The sequence below is a fragment of the Paroedura picta genome, chromosome 2 (genome assembly GCF_049243985.1).
Source record: "Paroedura picta isolate Pp20150507F chromosome 2, Ppicta_v3.0, whole genome shotgun sequence".
NCBI lineage: Eukaryota > Metazoa > Chordata > Lepidosauria > Squamata > Gekkonidae > Paroedura > Paroedura picta.
The window spans coordinates 60,546,003-60,557,520 of record NC_135370.1 but is presented as its reverse complement, the minus strand read 5'-3'; the positions used below and the strand labels follow the sequence as shown (position 1 = coordinate 60,557,520).

General features: G+C 40.1%; 1 pseudogene; it reads right to left on the bottom strand.

Moving 5' to 3' along the window:
- Positions 1-1,816: 1,816 nt before the first annotated feature.
- Positions 1,817-1,943, bottom strand: LOC143831017 (U1 spliceosomal RNA; annotated as a pseudogene).
- Between the last annotated feature and the right edge of the window lie 9,575 nt (positions 1,944-11,518).

Below are 11,518 nucleotides of genomic sequence, written 5' to 3'. Positions count from 1 at the left end.
AAACAATACAGATAACATAGTTTAACAATAATAAACTGATAATAACAAGCAACATAGAACAAGAGGGAAAATATGGAGAACATAAAATTAACACATACTGATAGCCCAGTGGGTTGGCAGAATTGTAGTGGGTGCACCTAAATACTTATTTGCATACAGACACTCCATTTGCCCTGGAACAGGTGCATGTGTCTATGTGGAATAAATGTATGTTTCTGGATTATTGGCAACCATTTCCATGGGAATACAATTTGTGGAGGGCTTCTGTATCCTCTAGTCGCTTTCCTAAATTAGGTTCTTAGCAGAAAGTGCAACAACATGCTGAATCTTCACTCCTTTTGAAGAACTTCTCACAGAGCCTGTCTTGAATATTGCCTTAGTGACACGCACTTTAGAGATTGGCAAAGCAGAGCTGTCACAGTGAACGATTGCATAAACTTTAAAAACCGATTAATGTGCATGGAACACTGGAAACACTGAAGTCTTTAGTTAATCATAATGCCAGAGGGACCAAATCAAGACTAATGTTGTGGTTCAAGCAGCCTTATCTGCATTAAGAGGGACTGCCCCATTTCCCTTTTCAGGTTCTAGAATTCCTTCCTTGTCCCTTTACAAAGCAGCATTAATAGATCTATATTCTAATGTTTTGTATTCTTTAATTGAAATGCATATTCAGAATAGGGTTTTTTTCTCATTTCCAAGGGGTTAAAATGACATTTCAAATCAAATGCTATTTCCCTTATTATTTTACGTCTTGATTTCGACATAGGATCACTCAGTATATGAGTCTTCTTGAAAGTATGGAACTACAAATAAATCAGACAAAAAATGTCCCCCAGACATTGATCTGGCATAGATTTGTTTTCATAGGAATCATTCTATTGTAAGATAATAGTATCTATAGCTATGATAGATAGTATAAAAGTAGCAACAATTCTGATCTGCTTATTATATAAAACTGACTCTTAAATATTATTATGTAGAACTAACACCTAAATAAATATTGAAAAAAATAAAATAAAAAGTGAAACAGAAAATAATTTTTTATCATGGATATTTGCCCTTTTTAGACCAGGGATGTCAGTTGCCTGCTTGTACTGGGAAGCCTCCTGATGACTGGGCCCAGCTTCCCACCCCTGATTCTTGGAACAGCCAGAGAAAGATGGGGTCAGAAATGATGTCCTTGTGATACATGATGGTACATCTACCTGAATGCTGGATGTCATGTCAGTGGAATCAACCGCCTAAAGACAACGTGAGTTTCCCCTCACTGATGGTCTTCAAGCAGCAGCTGGACATATACTTTTCATGGATGCTTTAGGCTGATCCTGCATTGAACAGGGGGTTGGACTATATGGCTTGTTTTCCCCCTTCCAACTCTAAGATGCTATGATTATTATTATGACAGCATACTTTTTATATCTTTTTTTTTTGTAGCACTGGTGTATCCCTTCTGGTACTTGTGATCTTAATATCTGAAAAAGAACTGAAGAAGAAAAATACGATGGAAGCTACAATCCTATAACACTCATCTCGGAGTATCACTATTGAATTTAAGTGTGACTTGATTTTGAGTGAATGTCCTGCATGTTTTAATGGTGTTTTAACAGGGTATCTAGTCTGTTCTGAGAGAGTTGTTCCCCTGTCTCAAACCTGAGATCCTCGAACAAGACCCTTCTTTGGTAATGTAACTGAAATTATCCTCAGTTAGGAACAATCAAGCACCACAAAGCTTAATAAGCTTTATTGTTAAGAAAATGAAGAGAAAGATTTAAAATGATACAATTCCAGTGAGGATACAAAGTACATGAAAACAGCAAAGCAGTCAAGTTTCCTATGTTTGGGGAAATTGTAGGGGTCAGCAAACCGAGAGTGCAATGGATGAGCCTCACCCTGGGAAAACCTCCTTCATGATCAAGGTGTTTCCTCTGTCAGGTAACTTCCTAGATACACTTTCTAAAGATTCTTACAGCATGTATGTTAAGTTCTTCAAGCATTAAGAACTACAATTCAAAGTCAAGCAGCACAATTCAAAGCAGATACAACAAGAAAAATGCTGTGAGGTTAACTATAGGTACCGATGGAAAAAGGAAAGGTAAAGGGATAAGGGCTGGCAAGATAGTCTACATTAAAAGGAAACTTTGGTCACAGATTGGTTGACTTCCTACATACAGTCAAGGTCCCAAGAGAACTCTCTGGAAGGTAAGTGACCTTCCCCTTCTCAACCTTTACAGCTGTGCACAGTAAGTTAATTAGCCAGGCTGTGGGAGGCCTGTGAATTAGACTTGAGCTTGAAATGGTCATTAAAGGGAGGGCTGTTCTCACCAGTTGCTGACACCTTGTATTCACTGTACTGAAAACAGAAGGGGGGGGGCAAAATCAATCTCATGTGTGCTTATATGTACTATTGGCCAGACCCATGCCAGGAGGAGGATGGTTCAGCTACAGAAGCCCAGATAGTCAGAAGGTATAAAGCTGACTGATGTGTGGGGAGGCAAAAAGAAAGAGAGGCAGAAGAAAATGGCCAGATATAAGGGAAGTCATGAAGGGAGAGATAGTTGAAAGGCAAGTAGGAGGATGGAGGGGGTAGAATATTATGGTAACCAGGTTCCCTCTGGCCACTGGCAGGATATGGTGGGTAAGATCCAGGTTGGGGAAACTCCTAGAGATTTGAGTGTAGAGTCTGAGGAGAACAGGAACTTCAGGAGGTGCGATGCAATAGCATGCATGCTCCAAAGCATCCATTTTCTCCAGGGGACTGATCTCTGTAGTCTGGAGATGAGATGGAATTCCAGGAGATCCCCAGGTCCCACCTGGAGGCTGGTATCCATATATGAGATGATAAATAAAGTATCTAACAATCTCTGGCAAGGAGACAGGCCCAGAAAAGGTAGCTATAAATGTGACCCAAATGTCTGGAAAAGTATTCAAATCTAAATAAAAGGAAGACAGAAAACCCTACTAGAGAAAGGGGGGGGGAAGTAATCAATTTAATTCTGTCTTATTGGATACCAGTAAGAAGAGGGCTTGTTTTCTCCTGCTGGGATTCCTCAAGGTTTCAACCACAAGACAGTGGACTCCACTGAGTGGAACACTCCTCAAGATTTGATCACAGAATCATAAGTTGGAAAGGGCCTACAGAGTCATCTAGTCCAACCCCCTGCACAATGCAGGAACTCACAACTACCTGCCTATCCACAGTGACCCCCAGTGACCCCAGTTTCATGCCCCAGATTCTCTAGAATCTGGCCTGGCCTGGAGGAAATTCATCTACCATCCCACAGTGGCAACCAGCAATTGCCTAGGCATGCAAGGAGTGGCCACAAGAAACAAACACTGGCATATCCCTTCCTGCCCACCTATTCACAATCTGCCTAAGTTAATAAAATCAGCATTTCTGTCTCTGCTTAAAAGCTTCCAAAGAAGCTCACCGCCTTCTGAGGAAGCCTGTTCCACTGAAGAACCACTTTAATTGTCAGGAACTTCTTCCGGATATTTAGCCAAAAATTATTTTGAATTAATTGTAACCCATTGGTTCTGGTCCAGCCCTCTGGGGCAACAGAAAACAACTCTGCTCCATCTTCTCTATGGCAGCCCTTCAAGTATTTGAAGATGGTTATCATATCACCTCTTAGTCGTCTTCTCTCCAGGCTGAACAGACCTAACTCCCTCAACCTTTCCTCATACGACTTGGTCCCCAAACCCTTCACCATCTTTGTAGCCCTCCTCTGGACATGCTCCTGTTTCTCAGGGATGTGATAAGAGGTCACCCCTAAGGGAACTACTACTATCATCTCTGAAAAAAATATGGTAGCAAAAGCAATTACCGTATTTGCCGGCGTATAAGACGACTGGGTGTATAAGATGACCCCCCAACATTTCCACTCAAAATACAGTACTATGGGCCACTATGGGCAGCTCTGTCTATCCCAACTGAAGTGCACCCGGCGTATAAGACGACCCCCCACATGGAGGCATGTTTTTCAGGGGGGAAAAGTAGTCTTATACGCCAGCAAATACTGTAATTTTGGTAGTTAAATGTATTATGAAAGGAAGTGTTTGAAACAATGTAAGCTTCTTTAAAACTAAGGATACAGATTCCTGAAGTTCTGCTCAATTAAGGATTAGAGTCATTCTATTTACTGTGCATTTGATCTGAAGATATGTTTTGATTGTAGGAGAAGAGATGTGCTATATTTGGAGCAAGGCAGCAACTCAACTTACTCAGCGGTATAAACAATAAGAAGAATAGGGTAATAGTAGCAGACAAAGGGGCAAACCACACATCATTCCTGAAATGAGGATCAAATTATAATGTGTTACATGAAAAGCAGGTGATCTCCCCGCCCATTATAGTGTAGTAGCAGACACAAAAACAGGTGTTAACAGAAACAAATGTCAACTACAAATTAAACCAATGAAATCAGGAAGATTTGCCAAAAAAAGGCAGGATGAAATAAACTTATTGACAATACACAAAACTGAACAGAACAAAAAAAAATCAATGTATGTGTACTTCCATAACTCAATGGTATGAAATCGAATGGATATGGTTTTATTTTCAACCAGATTTTGTGAAACAGAAACAATTGGTTCCATTCTATCTTGAAAAAGTCTTTACTGGCATTTGAGCATAGGGATGTCAACTGAAACTTTAACTGAAAAGTAGATTGAGAATATCACAAACTTTCCTTCTGTTTCCAGAGATGGATAATTTACTGATGCGAGCAGCTCAGCAGTGCTGAAACAGAAGCTGATAAGCAAAATCTGATACGTTAAGGATTATGCCTCTCTGCCTGATGTCTAAGGCTCCTTTAGAATTACAGACTTCTTCCAGTTAACTCTGCTGCTAAATGACATGACCGATTGACAAACACAGTCATCCAGGACACAGACATGTCTAGTGCATTATTAAATTATCAGCTGATTAAAGTCATTATAGTGTCAATCTAAATCAATGTGTTCAAAGAGATGTGTTACCTTGGAGGAATTAGCAAGGCTATTAAATCTGGCAAGAAGATCCATCAGCAGAACAGGTGCTAATCAGTTCTGAAGAAAGATCATTGCACGAACAAACAGATCCTGTTTTACTGACAGTACAGAGTGGAGCAATCACTGATATACTGGAAACCAGAATGCAACTAATGAATAAGAAAGGGAATAAGAAAAAAAATAAGATGTTATACCTCACAGCTGTTATTTAATTAATTAATTTGTTTACCACCCCTCTTAGACTTGCTGCCTCATTACAGAATAAAATCAATACGTTAATTTAATTTTTAAAAAATACACTTAAAATAGACGTCAGTACTGCTGCTGTATAATTTCTGCCATTATTGATATGCAGTAAGGAGGTGAGAAGAGTTGGAGCGAGGGGGAAGGATGGGAAAGATGAGGGAGGCCCAGGAAGTTGTCATGATATAGCTCCTAAATTGGCCTCAACTGTAAGCCTGGCAGAACAACTCCAACTTGCAGGCCCTGCAAAACTTACGTTAAGACCCAGATACAGCCCAGGTTGTGAACATACTAGGGTGCTATCATAATTTTGCAACTACGTTTGCTTTTTGTAGATGATTCTTTATGATGAAATTTCTTGTTAATCTAATGCAATTTTAATATTATTGTGTCACTTGGGTACATGACCCACAAATGGCATTAAAATACCACAAAATAACTTTGTTAGTTGGCAGGAAAGTACTTTATCATGATGAAGTGTAAGATCCAGTCTGGAGGGTTCAATATTGGGTGAAGTATTGGGACTTCCTAAATATAGTATAATTGGTTTGAATCTGCTTTTAAAGCAAATTGTTCTATATCTACAAATGTATGTTCAAACAGCAAAACGCACAAAGCCTTATGTCTGTCCTCATTTTCCTTAATGAAATTGACTTTAATATATGGATACCACATTTTTCTTAATGAAATTGAAGTTAGCATATGGACACTACCTTACCCTTTATTTTCTTTTATCCTGGTTACCTGTCATTATGAAAAATTACTATCACCGCATGCTTCTCATTTTTAGGATGTTTATTCATTGCTTTTCTTTCCATATCTTTAAGCCGGCATTGTTCCAATTATCTTGGACTTGACGAGCCATTAGCAAAAATCATTGTTGCCGCTTGTGTGTCTGCGTTATTAATGCAGCACCGTGTGTAACACATTGTGTTTGGACTAGCAAATTAGTATGCTATCATATCCTGCTTGTCCTGTCATTTTAATGATGCAGCTTTGGAGTCAGGGAAAGACAAATAAAGATCAGTTAGGTCAAGCATCCCTTGCTGTCATTTCCAGCCCCCAGAATCAAAGCATATACAGTACGTGACATACAATCTGTACAGTTGTGACAATTGGTCAAGTCCTCCCATGGTTCTTAAATTAATTTGCTGGGTAATTTATACTCTGGAAAAGTTCCACTTTTAGAGAAGTTTTAAGCTTTTTTTTTTTTTTTTAAGGAATTGAAATGTACTTTGTGTGCTTACATAACAATGCAAATTTCTTCAGTGACAAGAGAGGGCTCAACTTGGTATGCATGTAGTTGTTGTAAATAGGGTTGGGAGCTTCAGTGCCCGAATTGGCCAATCTCTCCCAGTGCAGCCAGCACCATGCCGTGGGGGGAGAAGGGGAGGCACGGGCATCAGCTCGCTGGTAGGTACACACACGCAGGCAGGAGTTCCGTGCCTGTGTGTGTGCGCCCACCGGCAGGCTGATGCCTGTGCATCCCCCCCCCACGGTGCGGTGCAGGCTGTATCAGGAGAGACTGGCCACTTCGGGTGCCTAAGTGCCAAACCCTAGTTGTGAAGAAAGAAGCCAAACAACCCATCTACAATCCCCAACTCTCTGTTCAGAACATTTGCCAGAACCTATAGGGCCTTGCTAAGCCAGATAGAAATGTATGGAAGAAGATGGGAAGTAGGTAACAGAGTAGAATTTAAGGTCCCCTTAAGTTTATTATATCTGTCTGTCTATCTGTCTATCTGTCTATCTGTCTATCTTTTATGGCTCTGGGCCATTGACATAAGAAAACCAACCCTGTAGAGTTGTACCATTTTCCCTGCCGTTTGTGAGTCATTTGCTAAGCTTGATGTAAGTAAGTAAAATTTCATTTCTATCCCACTTTTCCCTGAAGGCTCAGGGTAAGTAATAACAATCATCATATAAACAATAAAATAATATAATAACAATTATATAAATACTAATATTAAAATCTTAAAATATAATGTATATTTCAATTTAAAATCAAATAATTCCAGAAGCCATGTTTCCTTCTCTCTTTAGCCAGACCTTACTATTGTCCAGAGCAAAGCTGTCTTAAACTCATCCAGGATTTTATGCCTTTCTGAGAAACGCAGAGACAGCTTGTCTTCCCAGAAAGAACTCTTACCTTATTGTGTCAGCAAGAGATAACCAGAGGAATTTGAAGGTAAGTTGTTTGTTACAGAAGAACAACACCTTATGGAGCCCTGCCCTAGGGGATCATACCATTACCAATGTTCAGATAAGACCCAGAATGGGTCTTCCCTGTTCGATCTGGCAAAATACCTGCAATATGGCATAACATACACACACACGTGGTTATGTATGTTCAGAGTTACATAATGCAGGTGTGATGGACCATTAGTTTGAACACCCTATAAAAGGGGAGCCTTAAAGCAGAATGGGATCAACTCTCCTCATCTGGAGGCACTTCTATAGAGCTTTGAGTCAAGACCCAGGGACATCATAATGTGCAGTCAGGGATACTTTCTGTCTGGAAGTCCATTGAGTCATTCTCTTGCCTTTGGGAGATGTAAGAAGACTTGAGAAATGGAGTCTGTCTCTTTCATGTTAATAAACTATGCTTTAACTGTGAATCTCTGGGAGAAAAGGGACAGTGCAAATTCCTGATGGTGCATGATCCCATGGATTGAAACGTGCCTGATTGTACCCTCCATGATTGAGGCACTGTGTAATCTAACTAAGAGAATCCCCCTTGGGTTGTGGTGCTATTCGCTGTTTTTATACCCTGCTTGTCTCTATCTTGAAGAGTCTCAAAGCAATTTATAACCTCCTTCCCTTCCTCTCCCTACAACAATCACCTTGTGAGGTAGGTGGGGCTGAGAGAGTTCTGAGAGAACTTTGACAGCCCCAATGTTTCTCAGAAGGCTTCATGTGAAAGAATGGGATATCAAACCTGGTTTTCTAGATTAGAGTCCACTGCTCTTAAGCAATACACCAAGCTGGTTCTGTGACCCTGGGTGACCATGCAGCAGTGTTATTTTGTATTATGAAAGTCAGGGTCACCAACTTTGGCTGGGGAAACATGGAGATTTGAGGACAGTGAGGACCAACACCTGGTGTTTTTCTTTTCCTAATTTCTTCCCTGATTAAATTATCTACCCCAGCCATTTCCCCACCCATCATCAAGCCCATTTTAGCAAAGTGGCTCCACCATACCCAAACACCTATTCAGGTAATAATGCAAATGTTGCAGCTGCCTGAGAAATTCTCTCTCATCCTTTAACTAAATCAAGGTTTCTTTGTCACAAATCTGCTAAAGCCCATTAGTCTCTCTTTCTTTATTTCACACTGATAATTAATTCAAGCACATTGTTTTAGGGGCTAATCTCCCAAACCTTACCATAGGATGCAAATTTCAGTATTTAAATACCACACCGGACAAGGTCTTGTGTGTACTGTTCCTAGATCCATAACCCTCACCCAGATTGCATGTTCATTTTCTTACAATTTCTCTCTTCATGGAATGTAGCTATTGTTTTTTTTTATTTTCAGACCCATAATATTCTTCCCGCATAGCACTTCTTGTATGCTTGCTTAGTTTAAACAGTGTGAAAGGGTGTTAGGGACTTTTTGTATTGTTTTTCAATAAAATCCTTCAATAAAATACTTTCAAAGTTTGCCTCTGCCTGAAATTTCTGGCTAAGATACTCTCCCCATATACACAAGTGGAAAATCTTACTTGTTACCCTTCTTGCTCAGCACATCTCCTAGAATCACTAATTCCACTAGTCCAAGGACTACCAAGTATCATATATTCAGGATACAAGTCTATTTTAGGTAACAGCTGTGCTCAACCTGAAAAAAAACCTTCCTTAAAAATCCTTTTCAGGTATACAATGTTAAGGTAAAAAATCCACCGGATAAGTCTGCAGGATTCCAAACAAAAGTTCCATTCCCTTTTCAATCCCAGATGTTGTTCGTTACATGTAAACAACTTCTCAGACTCTGTCATTTACCAGTTCAGATTTGTGATTGGAAAACCAAGCCTTAAAACACACACACAAAAACAGCTTATTTTCTCCTCAGCTTTGTTCTGATCTGCTACCCTCCCATGACCCTTTTATGACTTATACCAACTAATACTTGATTCCTCTCTCCCAATATCTTTTTATAGCTAGAGCTCTCTGAGGCCACTTTGTACCATGTGAGCCAGCTTGGTGTAGTGGTTAGGAGTGTGGATTTCTAATCTGGTGAGCTGGGCTTGAATCTGCGCTCCCTGACATGCAACCAGCTGGGTGACCTTGGACTCGCCACAGGACTGAGAAAACTGCTCTAACCGAGCAGGAATATCAAGGCTCTCTCAGCCTCACCTACCCCACAGGGTGTCTGTTGTGGGGAGAGGAAAGGGAAGGCAATTGTAAGCCACTTTGGGACTCCTTCACGTAGAGAAAAACCGCATATAAGAACCAACTTTTCTTCTTCAAATAAGGTATATAATCAACAGACAGCTATATTGTAAACACATACATTATGTAGGACTACCAAGTCTCTCATTGGCAGTTGTCTGTCCTTTGCTACTCAGACTGCAAAGTGAGAATAAAAACAAACAGGTCCTATTGTAGAGTTTTTAGCAATTCCTAAAGCTATCCTACATAATTTCTGGATGGCTAACAAGCTGCATGCACATGCAAAATGTGTTGTGTTGCTCCATTAACACAAAATGGTGTCTCTGCATGTCAGGAGGACAGTACATAACATAAGCTCCCAGTTGGGACACCAAAGTCAAACATCTAAATACTAACAGAAATCTAGGAGAGTGAACTCCCCATCCCATTTAATTCATATTAATAAAGTATTTCACATTTGATACTTTAATTTATTAGAAGCAATTCCTTTTACTGGAAGTATTTTTTGTCTGCAGTTTTTAAGGCAAGTAATTTTTTTACTGTATTACATCTTTTAACATTTTTCCGAGTAATATTGTTTTGTAGTGTTTGATACATTTTTGATATTAATTAATATTGATCTTATGGCAGTTATATTAAGAGCAGCCTTTTTCAGCCTTTCAACCATGGAGGGGCCCCTGAAATAATTTTTCAGGCTTAGAGGAACCTCAGAAGTGGTGTCATCTGGCCATGCATCTCTGCCACACATCTCCAGATGTGGCATGTCATTGGAAGTTAACAGGCGCAGAAACCATAAGATAACTCACTCACACTGGGGAGGGGAGGGAAAGCAATAGAAGTGGCTGGTTCTCAAGCTTGTGGCCAAGTACATCAATGCAGGAAGGGAAAGGCCATGGACCACCAGTGGTTCACAGACCCCCAGTTGGAAATCCCTGTTCAAGAGCATTGTTCTTCACTGCATGTAAGTCTCAGAAAGACCTCAATTATGTACTGGAAAATAATTCTGATAATTCATGTTGCACTGAGCATTTATAGCAACTGTGTTGCACAGGCTGCAATCCGCAGAGCACTTTCCTAGCAGTAAACTTAACTGAATATAAAATAACTTGGACTTGAGTAGACCTTTTTAGGGTTGCTTCCACAATCTCACCAGAATAGCTGTGCAAAAGTCAGTAATTATCTCTAAAATACATGTAAGCAAAGTATGTAGAGGAATTTCCATGGTGAGACTCCCACACTCTATTCACATTGTTTAGTAGAATGACATATTTATTCATTCAGATGTTTATAACCTGCTTTTCCACTCAGGGGGACTCAAAGCAACTTGCATCATTCTTCCCTCCTCCATTTATCCTCACAATAACAAGCCTCTTAGGTACATGAGTCTGCCCCAAATGTAAGGCCCATACTGAATCAAGGCAAGGGTCACGTTAGTCCAGTATCCTGTTTCCCAGAGTAGCCAACTATAGGTCTCTAGGAAATGCTCAAGCCGAGTGAGACCGCAATTCCATCCCAGCAACCAGTAAGCTATGGCAAATGGCCTCTGAATATGCATCTGAGGAGGTGAGCTCAGGCTCACAAAAACTCATACTGAAATAAACTTTTAAGGAGAAAGAAAGAAAAGAAAAAGGCTGCATTTAGCAATACACCAACAGGACAAAAGGGGGGAAATGCCTAGTAATAGTTGATTAATGCGTTATTGTGCAAAGTTCTTATGCATTTTGCCCTGCAGTCATCATCATGGGAAATCAGACCATTCACCTAGTGCTGGAACTGCCCACCAAAACTCCATCATTCTTAAAAGTCAGACTTCTAAGGCCCTACTGGATTTCAGGGTGATTTTATGTAAAATCACTTTAGGTGAAATGAGTGACTTAAACAATCCACAAGTT